The 22,097-nt window shown below is 26.3% G+C and overlaps 1 long non-coding RNA gene across 5 annotated transcripts; it reads left to right on the top strand.

The window, feature by feature from the left end:
- Nucleotides 1-5,070: 5,070 nt before the first annotated feature.
- LOC145031668 (uncharacterized) lies at nucleotides 5,071-21,692 on the top strand. Of its 5 annotated transcripts, XR_013676991.1 has the most exons (6): nucleotides 5,071-5,233; nucleotides 5,313-5,360; nucleotides 6,195-6,332; nucleotides 6,432-6,531; nucleotides 6,930-6,981; nucleotides 14,303-14,660. It is a non-coding gene; the product is annotated as an uncharacterized LOC145031668 (long non-coding RNA). The 5 variants fall into 5 exon arrangements; XR_013676994.1 differs by lacking the exon at nucleotides 14,303-14,660 and adding an exon at nucleotides 21,437-21,692 and having other exon boundaries at nucleotides 6,195-6,531; XR_013676993.1 differs by lacking the exon at nucleotides 14,303-14,660 and adding an exon at nucleotides 19,175-19,402 and having other exon boundaries at nucleotides 6,195-6,531.
- Nucleotides 21,693-22,097: the final 405 nt, after the last annotated feature.

Raw genomic sequence — 22,097 nt, 5'->3', positions numbered from 1 at the left:
TGAATTCTGGTTTTTTTTAAATTAATTCATTATTAATTCTAACATAATTTTTAATTTTATTCTTGTAGAATGTAATTCTATTAGAACAATATTCTATGAAAATGCCATAATATATTCTGATAGAGTATATATTTTGATTGAAGTAACTTCTTGTAGAAAAACAATATTCTTGAACATTCAATTGGAATATAACATGATCCTTATATATTTAAACATTGTAATGCAAATATAGATTCATACATATTGTTACAGAATAATAGTCTAAATAACATCCTTAAATATACAATTATTGAACAAATAGATTTGGTTATTAAAATTAATTAATAGATAACATTAAAAATTTACCTTATTTAATTAATTTTTAAACTATATTTCCTAAATTAAAGGGATTAGTTGAATATTTATTTAATTACTAAAATTAATTAATAAATAATATTAAAAATTTACCTTATTTAGGTTTTGCAATGATTAGCTCAAATTAATTCCTACATTCACACAATAGTTAGTTAGAATACTTGGATCTAACTCTTTCTCTCTCTCTCTCTCTCTCTCTCTCTCTATATATATATATATATATATATATATATATATATATATATATATGTGTGTGTGTGTGTGTGTGTGTGTGTGTGTGTATGTGTGTGCGTGTGTGTGTCGCACCAATATAAGGTATGAAACAGGATCAGGTAAGGACTCATTTTTAATGTGAGGATTCGTAAAGACACCTTAAAAAATTGGAAAAATATCTAAAAAATACAAATCATAAAATCGAGCATAGATCTATATCTAAAAAATTGGAAATTTTTTTTTTTTTTGGTTAATTAAAATTGAATCATGGATCATAATGATGCAAAATGAAAAATTAAAATTGAATTATGGATCAATTTTAATGATCCTATTTTTTTTTCAATTTTTTTCTCTCGTACATAAATCTATACTCGATTTTATAATTTGTATTTTTTTTAAATTTATTTTCAATTTTTTAAGAAGTCTTCACGAATCCTCACTTTAAAATGAATCATCACAGAACGAGACCCATATATACCTCACTAGAACATGTATGCAAATATGAGTAAAATAATAATAATAATAATAATAATAATAATAATTTATATTGAGGAAGTTAAATACAACAAAAGGTTATCACGGTCATGTATAAATCAGAGGCAAAGAGTACCATGATTCGTAAGTATACAAATCATAATTCGTAAGCATTGAAAAATACCCTTTATTTAAGTAACGGACGGAGATTTTCAATACTTAGAAATCTTGATTAATCTTTGCCTATAAATGTAATTTCCGATTATACTCCTCATATTTGCATAAAAGTTCCACTTAATAGTTAATAGTTTTAACTCACTGAGCATTTAATTTATGTTAAATCTGTATTTTACGTATTAACTTAATTAATTGTCTATTATATGATTATTTTCTATAACTTTGAATATAATGCCACAATCATTTCATTTTTTTTTTACATTCTGATAAAGATCATTACAATATAATATGTACCTAACTAAAATGTATTTTTCAATCTTCAAACTCTCATTGGAAAACATATTAGATTACTTCTAAATTTATAAAACAACAAAACAAAAACAAAAATAATTTAATATTGTTAATTTATTTTCATTCCAAATTAACCTAACATAAACAAAAGGACGGACATTTTTTGTATGTGTTTGTTCGTTCAACAAATAACGTTATTTGTGTCCGTTTGTTAACATAAAATAACAAATATAAACAAATGAAAATAAACAATCGTAAATGATCATAAACAAACGAAATAAACATAAATTAATAATGAACATATATGAACATGAAACAACATTAAAAAGATTAAGAAACATTCCAACTACACTAATTGAATGTTTATTTTTTGTCTGCAGATCTGCGTGACCTCTTCTGTCTACGCGCGCAGACTACATGCAGACATTAACATTCGCAGACTGTTTTGTTTTTTTGAAGACTGCAGACCTAAAAATTTATACGCGTCCTCTTCTTGGCGTAGATGTCGACCAAAATCTTCTAACATCTTCTAGCCTAAAAAAACATATATATCTTTATTTTTTCAAGTTTTTTTTTAATTTGTATTTTTTTCCAACTTTATTAATGATAAACAATGTGAAAAAAAAAATTACAAAACTTAAAAAAAAACGTTCGACGATACAAACATGATATTTTTATCTATTTATAAATAAAAATTTATTATAATAATAGTCGTTGAAGTTGTTTATATAAATATGAAAAAAAAATCATAATATATTCTTATATTTTTTTTGCCAAATTTTGTAAAACATTATTTAATACAGTATCGTAAATTTCTCGAGAGAAATATTTATGATACGTTTTTAATGGATTTAATTGAAAAAATTGAAGTTTATTTCCATCTATTTATGTATCAAAATTCTTTGATCACTAATTATAATGTTTAGTTATAACTTTGCAACCAACATTTGGTTTTTATCAAATATATACGTTAATTCATATCATTTTTATTTTTAGTTTTTATATAATATTACATAAAAGTTGATATAGATTTGTTAATTATTTATAACAAAGTCATACAAATATTAAAAAATCACTTTGAAGTTTAATAAAATCAGTTTATTTAGATTTCGGTTTATTTTAGTAGTCCGCAGATGTTAAAAAAACAAACAGTCTTCTTTTTTCAGACTGCAGGCGTTTAGTCCACTTCTTCTACTACAAATGTCTACAGATGTGGTCCGCAGACATTTTGCTTCAAAAAAAACAAACAACACCTAAAAGTGGATCAAAAGAGAATGATGATGACCTAAATTGTCAAGATATCATCAAACTTAAATGAACTAATAAATTTAAACAAATGTCCATATAACTTTTAATAGTTATTGACTTTTGTTAAACTATAGAGTTTGTACAACAATATAAATAAGTTATTGTTTATATATATTTCTAATAAAAAATTAGCATAAACTAATGATATGATATGTAATAAGAAATGAAAAGCTAGAAAATAGAATTGAAAGGGCAATAAAGAAATCTTAGCAACACCCTTATAGACCATAGACGCATCCTTTGACAATCCTATTACTTTGTTAATTTTCTTACATTGACATAAAATTTAAAGTCTTCACATTCATTACCAAGCTCATGCCATTTTTTTTTTTTGAATAAACAGTATTTCCCATCTTATCTTACCATTCTTGATTAACCACAACACATTCTTTTCCAGATATATTTTTCCACAAAGATAAAAAAGATTGGTTTGTTTTATATTTTAAGTACGATTTAACTTCGCTCCAGGACCAAACCACAGCATCCATCGACATGTTAATCCTTTGTAATTAATTGGCAACCTCTATTCTCTCATGTTTTCTTGTTAAGACCCCAAGATATTAACAATGACTTTTTTGTAGGTCTAAAGTTACCTTTGAATAATTTTCTCTCTTTCCAAATGTGATAAACTGTAGCATCTACAGCCAAAACAATTCTTTTTATGACCCAACGGACTTTTTCTTGAGATTTTCTTGAAATTCCTGAATCATAGCATATATCAAACGACCTTAGTCCATTTCAAAATCAGACCTTGACTAACATAAAAGTGCATCAGCTTACCTTTTCCATTCCTCCACATAAATTGGATCCGTCAAATAATGCAACTTGATCCACTTCAAGAATAAGAAATATATATAAAGTACGTTTCATATATCTTGGAAAATTGGTGCTAACCAATTTATAAAAAATGGGTTTTTTCTCATTTTTGAACACATCCAAAATGGATTTATATGAATGAGAAATTGTTCATTAAAGTAAGGATGTTTGAAGAAATAAATAAAAGTGTTTAATGATTGGGAGAAAGAAAAAAAAAAGTTCAGGGACCTTTTAATTAATATTACAATTTAATTACATATTAACACATATTAATTTTGTGATCAATAGAGGTGTTTAAATGAGAGGATATATAATGTGTAATATAAATACTACTACTATACAACTATTTAAGGACACCAATAATACAAAAACAATTTTCTTCTCCATTTCATTTTCTTAGTTTTCTTGCTGAATTAAAGGTAAAATACAGGCCTAATGAGGGTTCGGGTGGTCTAGAAGAGTCACTTCTAGTTATTGTATCCTGGAAAACAAACACCCGATAGCGGACGAATTTGTTTTAAGGATAATGTGTTAAACACATGCCTCAACTTTTTCCTATTTCTTGTTTGTTTTCGTACATTACCAGAATATTATGCCTACAATATATGTTATTTTTTTTTCTTTTGGGTAAAAGCTTTATGTTAAAATGTTGCTCTTAGTTCATAGTTTATTTTATTTAATCTGTTGACTATTGATTTTTATGCTGTTATGTTGGGTAAGATATTTTACATGAAGTTGTTCATAATTTATAGTTTATTTTATTTGATTTAATATATGATTATGAAATTGTAAACATGGTATCTTATTAAGTTTATATGCTAAAACACAACTAAATCAACTAAAACTCAAGCAAAAATAAAACAACTGATTTTTAAGTAACAAATAAATTTATATTTAAAAATTGGTTCTTTAGGGCAAAGTTTCTTTAATTTTTAGGGTAAATTCACAACATGCATTTGGGAAATCTAGAGAGAACATGAAAATGACATGTACCAGCTCAATATATGACAAAGAACTCTTAAAATTTATCTTTGCTCTTACACAATTACAATTGTTAGGTGAAAGTTTCTCTTACAATTTATCATTACTCTCTTCAATTGAAGAAAGTAAGAAGTACAAATATTTATTTAGCTTAAGTATTTATTGGGTTTTACCAATGCACACAGAGAGACGACGAACAAATTAAAGACGATATTGTTTGAGCTACAAATAAAGAAGATTGAATACCCTCCTTAGTACCATTTTGGCTTTTCGTAATTTTACAATTCTTTAGTCAAAGTTTACTATATGCAATTCCAAAAAGTACTCGGTACCATTTTAGCTTTTTGTAATTTACAATTCTAGAGTCAAAGTTTACAAAGTTTACTCTCTACAATTCCAAAAAGTACTTAGTACCATTTTGGCCTTTTGTATTTAATTGGATTATCAACACAACACATGCAAAGAATTAAAGACTCTACACGATTTTGCGTTTGGTTTGTGTTTAACTAGTTCCATATCATTGACTACCTCCTTCTCCTTCCCAATTCCCATGGTAGAAGTTGCATTACTGCAACGGGATTCTCACACAATTACAAATGTTCGGTGAAGTCATGATAAGGTTTTCCTTTTCCCCTATTTAAATATCCTTCCATGCATTCTCATCTAAAAATCTTAAGCATATTTATGTTGTTATGTAGTTTGCCACTTCCCTTGGTCTTAATTGTTGGAATGGGTAGTCTCGAAAGGTAAAATCTAATGCTATATATTTTTTAATATATTTGCAACTTCATAATATTATTATTATTATTATTATTATTATTATTATTATTATTATTATTATATATGTTTTCAAAAGAAGATAGAAGAGCAACTAAAAACATAATGTCAATATTGAAGGTATAGGTGCTAAGTACCAAATGGATTGGTTCATTGAGTCAAAATTATTGAAGTATTTTGTTTATTTTTAAAAATTTATTAGTAAGTAATATTAAATATAATTAAAAAATAATACTTAAAAAAGAAATCAGTATGTGTGTATGTTGAAAGTTGTTTATTGGAGTGTCTAGACTCTAGAGGGTAAGATGATCATTTATACATATGCAAAATATATATATATATATATATATATATATATATATATATATATATATATATATATATATATATATATATATATATATATTTAGTCTTAAAGGGTATTTCTATATACAACACTTACTCCATAGATGCATCATTAATTCATTAAATAACTTATCGCCATTAAGATATGTATGGGTAAAGTGGATGAATGGACAATGCTAAAGTTCAATAGACATGGCGTCTATTTCTTTCTTTTTGGGATATGTAAATGTTAGTGTTTTAATACATTAATCCATGTTTTGTGGCTTGATCCGTTAAGAAATTCTATCAATATTAAGTCAAAATAAAACATCATGTAAAGTTGTCTAGATTAAGTGCTTGACCCATTAAGCCTATTAAGTCAAAAAAAAAAAAAAAAAAAAAAAATCCCCCAAGCCATGTCCCTATTAAGACCATTAAGTGAGAGAAACAATATCAACATGACTACTTTCACAATACAGACATTCAAGGAGAAAGTGGAATATATGGAGCAAACTAACAACTCATCCATATCATGAGCTGAAATCTCAATCTCATGTTGGGATTGACCTTCAACAACACCTTGAAAAAGATACATTTAATAGGGGTTGCAACCATCCGTAAGTCATATGCCCAAACCCATATTATGATTATTTGCCTAGATCCAATGTCTTGTAGCTACACGTTCATGCCTAATTCTTGAAAAAACTGTATTGCAGCCTCCACAAACCCTTCGGCCCTCAAATAACCATGAATTAAAACTTGCACTCTGCATCCTTCTTAATCAGTAGTAGAGCAGCAGCCGGAGCACCATCTTGAGTAAGTGCTTACAACAAGGGCAAAGCCTAGAAGCTTGGAGAAGCCTTTGATACGAGGCCTTAATGTTAGTTGCTGACAATTTTTAGTCACCAATAGAGCTAGGATTTTGAAGCGAAATAAAAAAAAATAAAAAAAAAAAAGTTAAAAATTAAACAATTCAATAAAGATATTTGTCATTTGCCTATAGGTTTTGTTATAAAATAGGTTTATAATTGTGGTTATCAAGAATGTGAGTTTTAATGATCAAATTGGATTTTCATTGGTAAATATGAAAAAAAAAAAAAAAAAAAAAAAAAAAAAAAAAAAAAAAAAAAAAGGTATGACTTGTATCGAAGAATAGTTTAAATGAAGGTAAGTTTCAAATAGATTGTGCTAATTTAGACTATTGTTTATTGCAGATTATGTGGTTTTTGGACTCTCATCTTTGTGAACCTATGTCTTTAAATGAAGGTAAGTTTAAAATAGATAATTGTTTGTTGATGTGTATTTATTTATACAAGAGATCGAATAAAATTTTATTGTTAACCTTTAACCTTTATAATATTATTCTCTTTATAATATATATATATATATATATATATATATATATATATATATATATATATATATATATATATATATATATATATATATATATATATATATATATGGGTAAAGTGAATATACCTAACAACCTTATATAAGCTTAGGTACCTAACTCCATAATACTACATCGGTTTGTATCATATTTACATTGTAATTGCCTAAGGTTCTTAAACTTCAACCCCATAACTTGATTACTTCCAAAATCTTTGGACTTTCACCAATATCTTTCTTTTACATCACGTCTTTCTATCGAATACCACCTGATGGGCTTCATATCCTACCGCTACAAATGAAAGGATGTAGGAGAAATATAATGATGAACTTCCAATTTTTTTTGAAGTAAATCAAGTTTAGGTATGAAGTTTAAGAACTTTTGATGATTGCAATGAAAATTTAATGCAAAATAATGTAGTTTGATGAGGTTAGGTACCTAAGCTTGTATAAGGTTGTTAGGTATATTCACTTTACCCTATATATATATATATATATATATATATATATATATATATATATATATATATATATATATATATATATATATATATATATATATATATAGGGAAAAGTGAATATACCCTTAAGGGTATATAAGCTTAGGTACCCAAACTCACCATAATACGTCATTTTGTTTGATATATTTATTGTAATGTTCTTCAACTTCAATCATTAACTTGATTTACTTTCAAGATTTTCAAATTTTCATTATTATCTACCTCTTACATCACATTTTTTTGACGAACATCAATTAGGCTATATATATATTATAGTTGAAAATGAAAATTATGTATGAGGAAAATAAATGTGAAATTTATAAAAATCTTTGAATGATATCAAGTAAAAATTTGAATTATAAGAACATTAGACAATTAAAATGTATATATATATATATATATATATATATATATATATATATATATATATATATATATATATATATATGATACAAAACGACGTAATACGTAATATGATGAGTTTGGGTATATATATATATATATATATATATATATATATATATATATATATATATATATATATATATATATATATATATATATATATATAACGGTGAGTTTGTATATGTGTGCGATTTGACTTCCTTATTAGCCAAATTGGTAGCCCTAACTTATATTATTTTATTTTATGTAATTATTATATTATATATGTCTATATAGAAACTTATTCATTCATTTTAAACCGTTAGATTTGTTTGTAACTTTTACCAATTTATATTGGTATACTTGGTATGAAACCTATTTATTATATGAGTTTATTTAAAAGAAAAAACTAAATATAAAACTCTAAATATTTGAAAACTTTGAATTTATAAGAAAAATGAGAAAAAATATTGAATTATAAAATTCAAAGTGTTTTTTTTTTCTTTAAATTTAAACAAATAATTTAGATAAATAAATAAATGAAATTAATAAAGCTTTAATTTAGTAATTTTCAAATTAAAATAAAAGTTCATTAAAAAAATTAATATGTATTTATTATTACATTTAAATTCTATGTTGAATTAATGAAATAGAAAAACTATAAAATAATATGTAGAATAAAAATTAATTTAAAATAACCCGAAAATAACATTTGACAAATTAAATGAGATTGCGAAGAAAAAAAAAAAAAAAAACTCATCATTTATTTATTGGAGTAGATTGACTTTATTCTTTAAATGGATAATGATATTAACTTAACAAATATTAATAAATGTATAAATTTTGGATATTGGACGCTGAAATCAGAATTTTTTTGAAATGTGTATTCAAATCTGAAAAGTTAGATATCTTAATTTCGGACACAATATCAGATATTATTAAACACCCATGTAGTAAGTGATACATGTTTATAAATCAATAGGAAATTAACATTGGACTATTGGGCTAACAATCTAATCTTAATACAAAAGTATATTAATATAAATAAGGTGAAATTATGAAATTTTGTGCTCTAAATATATTAATATCTTATGAATTCATCAAATGATAGCTTGATTTTAGAAAAACAAATAATGTAAAGTTGCAAACAAATTTGAAAAATATATAAATAGTAAAAGAATCAGATTTTACTTCCAAGACCACCGATTCCAACAATGAAGGCATAGGGAGTGGCAAGCTACAGAGCAACATACAAGAATACAAGAGTTGATGCTTGGAATTTCTTTTGATCAGAAAGCATGGATAAGCTTAAAGTGAATCCAAGCAAATCCGGAATCCTTTTGCAGCTTCTACCATGGGAATTGTCGAATTGAGATTTGGAAGAAGAAGGAGAAGGAGGTATTCAATTTTTGTAGCTCAAACAAATATGATAATGGAAACAAATAAAGAGTAAATTCAATAAATGACCAAAATGTAGGGTGAATTTAAAGAAAATGACCACAAAAATGAAGATTTCAAAAAATGACCACAGGTTCCGCAGAGGGGGTTCTGCGGAACCATAAACACCTCTGCGGAATGTGAACACCTCTGCAGATTTTGGTTTTTTTTTTTTTTTTTTTTTTTTGTTTTTTTTTTCGTTTATTAATATTTTTTTTAATCACACTAATTTTTTTTTTCGTTTTTTCTTTTTCTTATTTAATTACTCGTTTATAAAGCTGTGTGTTTAATAAAAATTATACAAATATTCTATGTTTTTTATAAAATTACACACACTAGTATTGTAAATAATAAACATACTTTTAAGTAGTTTACAAAAGATACTTTAGAAAACATAAACATACAACCTTCATAATAAACATACTTTGAAATAAACTTCATTAAAGTCTTTGCGGATTCTCTACAGCTCTGTGGAATCTTTGTTTTTTTGATTTTTTTTAAAATTTTTTTTTTGTTTTTTCGTTTTTTTGTGTTCATTTTCATTTATTAATGTTAATTTTTTAAACACACTAATACCTTATGTGATTATTATGTAAAAAATTGACAAAAAAAGTTAAAAATAATAAAATATTTTATATAATACGTTTGCTACTGATGTATGTTTTCCATGTATTTTTACTGTTTTGTATTTACAAATCACTCTCCACTAACAAAATGAAAAAAAACAATTTCTATTGGTAATTGAAACTCACAAACTCACAAAAACCCATTAAAATACGTCTATAATTTCTATAACTAATCCGTAGAGGTGTACAAAGATCCGCAGAGGTGTACACAGATCCGCAAAGGTGTATACTGATATGCAGAGGTGTACACTGATCCGCAAAGGTTTATACCGATCCGCAGATGTGTACACTGATCCGCAGAGGAGTACACTGATCCGCTGATAACAGTTCTGTGGATTTTCAAACAGTTCTGTGGACTGATATTAAACATAAGTTCATTATTTTTAACCTCTTTTTGCCAATTTTTTTACATAAAACATAAGGTATTAGTGTATTAAAAAAATTAATTTTAATAAACGAAAATAAAAAATAGAAAAAACAAAAAAATAAAAATTAAAAAACTCAAGATCCACAGAAGTGTTTCGGTTCCTCAGAGGCAAACGTATTACATAAAACATTTCATTATTTTTAACATTTTTTTTGTAGAATTTTTTAAATAATAATTATATAAGGTATTAGTGTATTTAAAAAAAAATTATATTAACAAACGAAAATGAATACAAAAAAAAAAACAAAAAAAAAACGAAGAATAAAAATTAAAAATAAAAAAACAAAGATTCCGCAGAGCTGTAGAGGATCCGCAGAGCCTTCAATAAAGTTTATTTCAAAGTATGTTTATTATGAAGGTTGTATGTTTATGTTTTTTAAAGTATGTTTTGTAACCTACTTAAAATAAGTTTATTATTCAGAATACCGGTGTGTGTAATTTTATAAAAAAAACTAAGTATAGTTGTATAATTTTTATTAAACACGTAAGTTTTACAAACGGGTAATTAAATAAGAAAAATAAAAAACGAAAAGAAATTTTTTTTTTACATAATAATCACATAATACCTTATGTAATTAAAAAAAATATATTAATAAACGAATAAATAAATAAGAAAAATAAAAAATGAAAACAATTTTTTTTACATAATAATCATAATACCTTATGTGATTAAAAAAATATATTAATAAACGAAAAAAAAAAAACAAAACAAAACAAAAAAAAAAAACGAATAAAAAATTGAAAAAAACCAAGATCCGCAGAGGTGTTTATGGTTCCACAAAACCCCTTTTGCAGAACCTGTGGTCATTTTCTGAAATGTTTATTTTTATTGTTATTTTCTTCAAATGCACCCGACATTTTGGTCATTTGAAAAATTTTCTCACAAATAAAATACCAAAATTATGCAGTCTTTAACTTGTTGTCCTATTTCTCCATACGTTGGTAAAACCCATTAAATTGTAGAAAGACAAAATCGTACTTGTTATTTTCTGCAATTGTAGAAGGTAAACTTTGACTAAAGATTCGCATCTTTATTTGTGGCTGATACATACATTTTCATGATATGTGTGCAATAGCTTTTCCCATATTCAGGTTCAGTTTTTACCCAAAAAATGAAATGAAATGAAATTTAGCCGTTCAAAATTCAATTTTTAAATACTTATTTATGTTTTATCAAAGTTGTAACAAAACAAAGATGGGTTGATTCAGTCGATTAGCAGTTTAGAACATGGTGTCTAATTTAATTTTATTTTATTTTGATATTTGTAAATTTAAGCTTTGATAAAAAAGGATTTTGTAACATTCAGTTTCGTAATTAAATTAGATTTACGGGTGTTGAGAATGAACATAAATAAAGAAATAACACAATGATGAAAATGAAGCAATAGGGATAAAATAGTAATTTAGATGATTTTGACGTCTAATCTGTTAAGGACTTAAAAGGTGATGAAAGAATGTTTTAGAGACGGTAAGTGTTAAAATTGAAAAAAATTGGATTTGATTCAAAGTAACTACATAACCACGTTACATTTTTATGACTTCGAATTTGCTTTATAAATTTAAATAAGTCTACATATTTTAATGAAAAATATACTAGAGAAAACAAAGCCAATAAACATAATATATAGAATACATTTGTAATACATTAATATGAAATAGCATGTAGCTTAGATGGTATATTATTACATGCTATGGAATCCATACAAGTTATCAAAAGAGTGAACTGGATTAGATTACATTACAGGGATACTTGTGAGAAATAACAACCAAATATCACATTTCTACTTATAATGGAAACAAGCTAGCAAATAAGTTTGAGTGTCTTTTGCCTATGGTAAATAAGAAAATGCAATGGAAATAGCATGTATACTGTGCAAAAAATAAGCATATAAATTGAACAAATATGTTACATAACTAACAAAAATAAAGTGTACAAAAGATATGATTGATGTACATTAGAATTTGGAAAACATGAAGAATATATATTTACTTTACAACTATGAACTATCTGACCTAGTGTCTATTTAACTTGTTTAAAAAACATGATGTCGTTTAGACCAAAATAAGAGGAAAATTTAATGTTGGGGTTGATTTAGGGACTTATTAATGGAATAAAAGTAGTAGGTTTGTTCATTACACACTAATAGATCATAATCACATCGATTGTTGGTAACAATATTTGATCATAGTTTCCCTGAAGAGATATGTCAGGCCATGAAACCCATATATAATTAATATAGATTCCTAAAGTTGACATTAAAGGAACTCTAAACAGACATAATAACAAATTTAACACAATCTACTGTAGTGATCTAAACAAACACATAAAACACTAACTAACAGAGGTATAAACACATAAACAAACATTAAACAACGATAATGGGTTATACATAAACAACGATAAATAGTAAGACATACCGAGAATATACAGATCCGAAGAGATCCACTTTCTTTTCAGGATGATAACTGGTAACTTGTTAAGGATATCCGAGTGAGAAAGACTCACAGTTGTTGGAGAAAGAGTGAGAGTGGTGAGGTGTCATCGTGTTGGAGAGACCGATTTGCCATTTCCGAGCTTTAAAGGGTTTTTAGGTTTCCCGCTTAGGCTTACCATGTCCATAATCCTTTTATATTATAAAAACTAGGTGCGAGACCCATGTATTACATGAGTTTATTTTAAAAAAAATAAATATGAAATTCTAAATATATGAGAAATTTAAATTTATAAGAAAAATGAGAAAAATTAATGATTTATTAAAAGTAAAGTGTTTTTTTTTTTTGTCTTTTAAATTTAAATAAATAATTTAGATGAATAAAAAAGAAAACAAAGAAAACTAATTAAATTGATATGTATTTATTATTACATTTAAATAAAATGTGAAATTTAATAAAATAAAATAAAAACATAAAATGACATGTGGAATAAAAATTAATTTAAAATAACCACAAATGACATGTAGAAAAATAAATGAGAACGTAACATCTAGAAAAAAAAATTATAGAGTAGATAAAATAAGAAAATGTAGCCCTTTCCATTATATAGTTTTATAAATTATTATTATTATTATTTTAATACTATATTTATCTTCTGGATATTGAATAAAAGAATCAAAGATATGTATTCAATTTTTTTATTGTAATAGTATTTTATATTATGTATCAAATTTAATAATTTGTAATATTCTATATTACAAATTATCACATATTTATAACAAAATAAATTATTTTTTTATAAATAATTTGAATTGATTATAATTTTATTCATATGAAATTCATTAAATAAAAAAAATAAATTTATAACATATTTTTAAATAAATATTATGCATGCATTCGTAGAAATATTATGTATAGATTTGAAAAAAACTAATATATATTTACACGTTTTAATAAATTTCTCATAAACTGATCATTTAATGCAATTTTAATTGTTAGATTTTTATTAGATTATTGTTATAATACAACTACACCTTTTACTATAATACATGTAAGTGATCGTCAAAATTCTCGCCTCTCGTCTTAAAATGATGGTGGATTTTGTAATTGATGTCGGCATACATCAAAGGAAGGAACATACATGATGGGGCCCATGCTATCAATGAAGTGTGCTCGTGGGCTAAAAAATCCAAAGAAAATTTTTTATGTTCAAAGTGGATTTTGAAAAAACTTTAGACCCTGGATATTTTTCGATTCTATAATGGAATAAATAGCTTTTAGTGGTAAATAGAGAGAGTGGCAAAAAAAAGTTTTTTTTTTTGTTTTGAATACTATTGTAATACAAGCTCCTGTATTACATTTACCGAATTTTACTAACGTTTTTTCAGTTTGAAATTGATGCTTCTGTTGTTGGAATCAATGGACTTCCTAATCAAAATCAATGGCACAATGTCTTCTTTAGTGAAAACCTGAAAGACACAAGGCACAAATATTGTACTTATGATAAAGAATTTTATGTTATCGTTTGGAGTATAGATACTTGGTATCATTATTTACTACCAAACAAGCTCGTATTATTTTATGACGATAAAGCGTTTAATTACATTAATGGGCAACACAAGTTGAGGCCATACATAGTAAATAAGTGGAATGATTGCAAAATTACCTTTGTGATCAAATTTGGGTCATAAAATCTGGTTGTTGATCCCTTGAGCCAATGTCATTTATTCGTTACATCCATGCAACTGCTAGTACATAGATTTAAGATGTTTCACATTTTTTATATATATATATATATATATATATATATATATATATATATATATATATATATATATATATATATATATATAGGTTCAGGTTCATTTGAGACCATTCTAATTTTGTGAGACCGTGAGACCAAATCTAAAAATAATTTTAAAATGCAAAATAAATGGAAAAATCCAAAAATTCTTTTTTTAAATATTATTTTCGGAACTTGAATTAACTAAAAAAATATAAAAAAATAAAAAAAATTCCGTTTTTTTCTGAAAAATACGTGAAATATTCTAAATAGAATATTACACTGACATATTCTAAAAAATAATTTTAAAATGCAAAATAAATGGAAAAATCTAAAAATTCTTTTTTTAAATATTATTTTCGGAACTTGAATTAACTAAAAAAAAAAAATCTATTTTTTTTTAAAAAATACATGAAATATTCTAAATAGAATATTACACTGTACATATTCTAAAAATAATTCTAAAATGCAAAATAAATGAAAAAATCAAAAAATTCTTTTTTTAAATATTATTTTCGGAACATGAATTAACTAAAAAAAATTAAAAAAATTAAAAAAAAATAAAAAAATACGTCTCACGGTCTCACAAAATATAGGTGGTCTCAAATGAACCTAACCATATATATATATATATATATATATATATATATATATATATATATATATATGTATAGGGAAAAGTGAATATACCCTTAAAGGTATATAAGCTTAGGTACCCAAACTTACCATACTACATCATTTTGTATCATATAATACATTCTAATTGTCTAATTTTCTTATCAATTAACTTCAAACTTGATTTACTTCTAATATTTTTATAAATTACACATTTATCTTCCTCTTACATAGTTTTCATTTTCAACTACAATATATATAGCCTAGTAGGTATTCGGCAAAAAGATATGATATAAGAAAAAGATAATAATGAAATTTCGAAAATATAGAAAGTAAATCATGTTAGGAGTTGAAGTTTAAAAACATTATAATAATTATATCATACAAAATGACATGTTATGGTGTGTTTGGGTACCTAAGCTTATATACCCTTAAGGGTATATTCACTTTTCCCCTATATATATATATATATATATATATATATATATATATATATATATATATATATATATATATATATATATATACATATATACATATATATATATATATATACATATATACATATATATATATATATATATATATATATATATATATATATATAACGATCCTGATTTTCATGACATTTAGAATATTTATGGTTCAAAAACATTCAAGCAGTTCTCTACCAATGACGGTTACCTTATTTAAAGGGCCCCACCCATGTATTCTTATGAGCTCCTTAGGGGAGGCCGTCATACTTGAAAGTCTTGTCGATGGACTCATTGGATGTTTTGGTCATGATAAGAATTTGGAAATGATATGTGCTTATTTTTACTGGCTCAACTAGAGAAATATTAAACAAGTGATATCAAGGTTTTGAGTTTGTCGTCTGGAAAAAACCCATGGAAGTAGCATCGAATTATACACCCTCTTCCTGCAACTGCTAACTCATGGAAGTACCATCGAGTTGTACACCTTCATACACTTGTTACCTATTGGGAATATGTGAGTTTGGATTTGGTTTTAGGCCTTTCGCATATTTGGTGACATAAGAATTTGGTGATGGTGATGGTTGACCACTTCTCTAAAATTGCTCATTTTGTGTGTGGTTCTAAGACTTTTGATGCAAGTCGATTTTCTCATCTATACTGTTCAAAAAAGTTTAAGTTGCATGACATTCGAAAGATGCTTACTTATGATTGGGATGTTAAGTTTGTGACCATTTTTGGTGTACCGTGTAGACATAGTTGGGGTTTAAGTTGCAATTCATTAGTTCTCATTATCCACAAATAGATAGTCAGACTGAAGTTACAAATAGCAATTTAAGGAATTTACTAAGAAGTTGGTGACACTCCAAAATAATATGATCCTAGGCTTCCATAAGCAGAAATTACTTATAATTTCCCAATTAACCATACTATAGACAAAAGTCTCATTAATATTGTGTAAGAAAAAAAATCCAATCACAACCCTTGAGTTAACTCTTATACCCATTTTTCTTAGATTAGTGTGGGGTGAAGAACAGTCTAAGAAAATTCAAGAGTTCCCAACGTGTATATTGACAGTTTGATAAGCATACTAAACAATATGTAGATTATGTCAATAAATTGATAGGTTTTATAGGTTATAATTCAATGCATGAGGTGAAATAACTTAACCCTTTAGTTCACATGAAACCTACTTTGGATCTAAGTTTTCTCTATTGATAACAATAACCTATTAATATCAAAAACCCTAAGGTAGCCCTATTATAATCAAAATTAACAAGGGATTAGGACTTACATACCTTTTGATTATTATAGAAAATAATCAAATCAAATCATTTCTTCTGAAGCCTTGGAAAGCAAGCAATAAAAAATTGATGTCTCTATTAGTTTGTACCCAATCTCTATCAATTAGAAGACTTGAGAGGGGAGAGGAGAGGTAAAATTTTCGACTCTAATACTCTTAGTGGGAGGGATGAAAATATAAGACCCTTAAGGGATATTTATAGGTGATTAAGGTATCCAAAGGTAACTCTAATTTGAATATTATAATAATATATCAAATAAAGGAGGTTTTCTTTTACCCTTTCCTTACCCTCGAAGACTTTCTTGAAGCCCCCAGAGAGCTCCCACAAAAACTTCATTTCCAAGGAGGTTCTGGAAGTTTATTTTGCTCAACTTTTGAACATTATCACATTTAGTTCCTGCACTTTTAATTAATTCAGTTAATCTCAAAATTAATCCTAATTAATTTCTTATTAATTACCAATTAAAAAATACGATTTCTAATTAATATATTAATCTCATAATATATTAACAAATCATTTAATGATATTTATTAATCTTATAATAAATCATTAAATCAACATCTCTCTCCAAAAATCATTCTAGTCAATTGCTAGTTCTAAGGGTAACCCAAAAAAGTTTTTGCTTTTAATTCAAGCATATACCAATTTAGTTATTGGTTTAGACACCTAATCCAAAAAGGACTTTGCTTTTTTACTGTTGATATATATATATATATATATATATATATATATATATATATATATATCATTTGGGTCTTTGTAAACAAGAGATTACAACAAAACAAAAATGGTAAAATGTATATTTTACTACAAGAGGACATGAAGAAGAGATTCTTTGGGGAAAAAAATGATGATTTAGAGCAAATGAAATGAACTCCTTGCTGTTTATAGGAAACTTCATCTATTTACGGAAAGTTTTATAGAGTTTGATACGAATTATTATTCTATAATCATTTATTTGAAATGTTCCTAAAATTTGTATAATCATTTATTCGAAAACGTTATAATATCAAAAACGTTATGTTTTGGGCCTTAGTTGGATATGGGCATTAAGCAGATGTTGAATATAATAGTGGCCTTCGACCTCTAGCTGATAGAGTAATGGGTGGTATTAGGATGTGTTTTGGGCCAGAACAGATCCTAAGCGGACTCGACCCAAATAACCTGAAACCCGAATTGAATGAAAGTTGGAAGCGTAACCCGAGGGAGAACGCGTTTAAATGAAGCGCGCGAGTACGCGCAACGTACTCCTTGTACGCCCAATGTACTCGCCCAACATAAAAGCCCAAAAATAACAACAATTAAAGTTGAAATAAGAACCTCTAATGTTTAAGAACCCTAAGAACCTTTAATTTTTAACTTAACATCAAAATACAAACCTAAGAGTACAAAATAATATCTGATCATTTTTCTTACATCCAAACACTCTCACTAGCCTTTAAGAGCTCAAACACAAACCCTCCATCTATCATCACCAACTACCACCTTTCCGCCACCCATCGGCACCGCCACCATACACCGTCGCTGCCGCCGTAGACTATCGTCGCTTCCAGCCATCGTCACCGTCATAGTCCGACACCATCTTTTTATCTTCATTTTTTTGGTGTGTTTGATGCATTTCAAGTGTAGATATGCATCTGGTGTGTTTGATGCATTTCAAGTGTAGATCTCGAGTTTGTGGTTTATTTTCTGGTGTCCAACAATGGTTCCACCACCACATCAGATCTACTCCACCAGTTCCTCATCCTCTGACCTGTTATGCTAAATCTACGAGCTCTAACGAATGGTGAGATCTACGATTTTTGTCACCACTGATGTTCAGATTTGTGAGCTCCGATTACACATCTTCATCTTGCCTCTATCTTTTTTTTTCTCTCTCGATCTCCATGACAGACCACATCTATTCAGATTTGGTCCACCACCTCCTCTACCAACCGTCGATGTATGTTGTCAACCTCTAAAATCCTTTGTTTTCATCATATTTGAATTGGTTCAGTCCAGATCTACAATCTACGACATTATATCTATGATCTCCAACGATAGATCTATGATTTTCGCTTATGGGTCTATGATATATGCCTCCAGGTCTACGAGCTCCGATGAAATTGATGGACCAGAACTGAGATCAACGTCAACCGCCACCACAACTGATGCCTTATCGCTCCGATGAAGCACCACAAACTCACCTCTATCTTTTTCTCCTTGGTCTTTAGTGAAACAACATCATATTTGCATCAAGTATGCCAATTTTTTATTTGATTGTTTTTTCTTATGTTAAACTGTGAATTTGATGTTATAATTCCTCTTCTGTTATTTAATATTGTTAATATTTGTTTTAACTGCTATTAAGTTGTGAATTCATTGTTATTAAGTTTTAAATTCACTGTTATTAAGTTTTGAATCCAAGTTTGTTTTTTTATTTGTTATAATATTTGCATAAAATAATAAGTTATAAATCCATTGTTAATAAGTTGTGAATGCATGATTTTTTATAAGCATTAAGTTCTGAATGCATGATCTTTTATAAGTTTTATAAGTATTAAGTTCTGAATGAATTTTTTATAAGTTTTAATCAATAAATGCATGAATTTTTATAAGTTTAATATAAATTTAGAATATGATTTTATTACATTATTGTTTTGTCAAATAATATAAATTTATGTTTTTTAAGATGTAAATTGTGATGAGTGTCTGAACTAATATCTAATACAACCTCCAAGTATCTAAACATCACCAGATGTAAGTTTTAACATGTGAATGTATTTTATCAAGCTATGAATTTATGTATTAAAATGTGAATTAAATGTATTAAGTTGTAGATTGATTGTATTAAGTTGTGATTTTTTATGTTTTATGTGTTAAAATATGAATGTTTGTATTAATTTTATTGTTAACATTTTTTGTCGTATATATATGTAAGAATGTATTAGTTTTTATAATTGTTGCATAAAACTCTAAATTAGTTAATTAATAAGTTATTTTAAATTGTAGATATAATATTTAAGTCGACAATACATTATTATGTATTTTATTAAACTGTGAATTTATATATTAAACTGTGAATTAAATGCATTAAGCTATGAATTCGCTATATTAAGTTGTTATTTTTTAATGAAATTTGTATTAAAATATGAGTGTTTGTATTAAATTTCATTTTAGTATTTTTTTTGTGGCATAAATATATAAAAATGTATTGGTTTTTATAATTGTTGCAGTGTTGCACAAAACTCTAAATGAAATTTTAACAACATATATAAAAATATATTGGTTTGTATTAAATTTCTTGTTAGTATTTTTAAAATTGTTACACATTATATGTTTACAAACACTATATATATATATATATATATATATATATATATATATATATATATATATATATATATATATATATATATATATATATATATATATATATATATATATATATATATATATATATATATATATATGGAAAAGTGAGTATGAGACTGTAATACGTGTAACCTTATGTGTGAAACCTGCGATACTACGCCGTTTTATGTATACCCGCTGTCTAATTTCTTTGTTCCTTACCGAACCCCAAATTTTCATTTATTATCGATTCTTACTTGTTGCTCTTCTCCATGGATTTATTCGTTGTTGCTACTATTATCACACGACTCTGAATCCTCCGCTTCTTCCTCAAGAACCATATGGGTGGGCACGACTAATTGTAGGCTCGACTACTTCTATCGTCGTCCTATACAACCCACATCCCTTTTTTCATTTTCAATTTGATTTTTTTTTTATTGTCTTCCAATTTGATTTTTATTTTTTTCTAGTGAGTTTTCCCCTAAAGTTGAATGATTTCATCATATCTTTCTTCCTTCCCCTATTCTGATCGTGGGTTTCAAATATTGGAAGACAAGACGTGGGTCCCCAGTCCGTTTCTTTTCCATTTGATTTTGACTTTTATTCTTTCATGTATCAGTGGGCAACTTGTTATTGTCGTTTAACACAGTTGTGGTTCGAATAAATTGCAAATAGTTGCAATAACATGCTAAATTTCTTTTTAATTTATAGAAAGTTGTATTAGATTGAAATTTGTGTACAATGACAACAGGTAAGTGACATTATATATCTCACAAATTCTTGCTAATTGGAATGCTTAATAGGTGTTTGATGGAATGCCTAAATGAAATAAACCTCTAAAAATACACAATGTTAGAAGTTTATTATTTATTTAGGGTGCTTGTAGTTGAAACTATCATTCTTTTAAAAGAAATAAGCTACAAAAATATGAAGACTAAAAGTACACAATAAATATTTCAATATGTTAGCTGTATGTATATGCTCAATTTAAAACTTTGCCTATTTTTATGACAGTCAAAGACGCTTCTTGAGCGGACAAATGGCCTGAAACAAGAACGAGAGACAAAGATTAGACAATGAAAGAATTAGGATGCTTCAAACCATTTGCTAAATTGAGTATTTTTTTTAGTGGGTCATCTTCTAAGTTGAGGTCTTTTCCGTTTGCGCGATTGTGAAAACAAAATTTTACCGATGCTTCTTCTCTAGTAAATTTCCCTGGGTTTTGAATTGTATAAAGTATAAACTCCGAATATTGTATTTAGTTCTGATAAAAAAAGACCTAGGTATTTGTTATGTAAAATTTTATAATATTCTTCCTTGTTAGAGTTGAGATATAAATTCAAATATTCCAGTCTTATAGTTTTATCGATTTTTGAAAGTTTGCTACTACTGAAATTTACTTATTATAATGACGTACTTATAACTTATTACCCGTAATAACAACCTACTTACATTTTTTTTACCCAAAGTAGCAACACATCCCCTGTAAATTGATTCCTTAAATACGATTAAAAGAACAAATAAATACACATCTAAGTCAAATGTAATATTGCGACTTCGAAAGTACCTTTTGTAAGTATATACATTCAAAGAGTGTATTTTAGACATCCTACTGATCAATTAAGTTAATTATGTGTACTGATATGGTGTAATTTTCTTTAAGTATTTACAAAGT

This window comes from Lactuca saligna, chromosome 2 (assembly GCF_052625555.1).
Source record: "Lactuca saligna cultivar CGN05327 chromosome 2, ASM5262555v1, whole genome shotgun sequence".
NCBI lineage: Eukaryota > Viridiplantae > Streptophyta > Magnoliopsida > Asterales > Asteraceae > Lactuca > Lactuca saligna.
The sequence above is the reverse complement of the archived record's forward strand: the minus strand, read 5'-3'. Positions and strand labels throughout refer to the sequence as shown.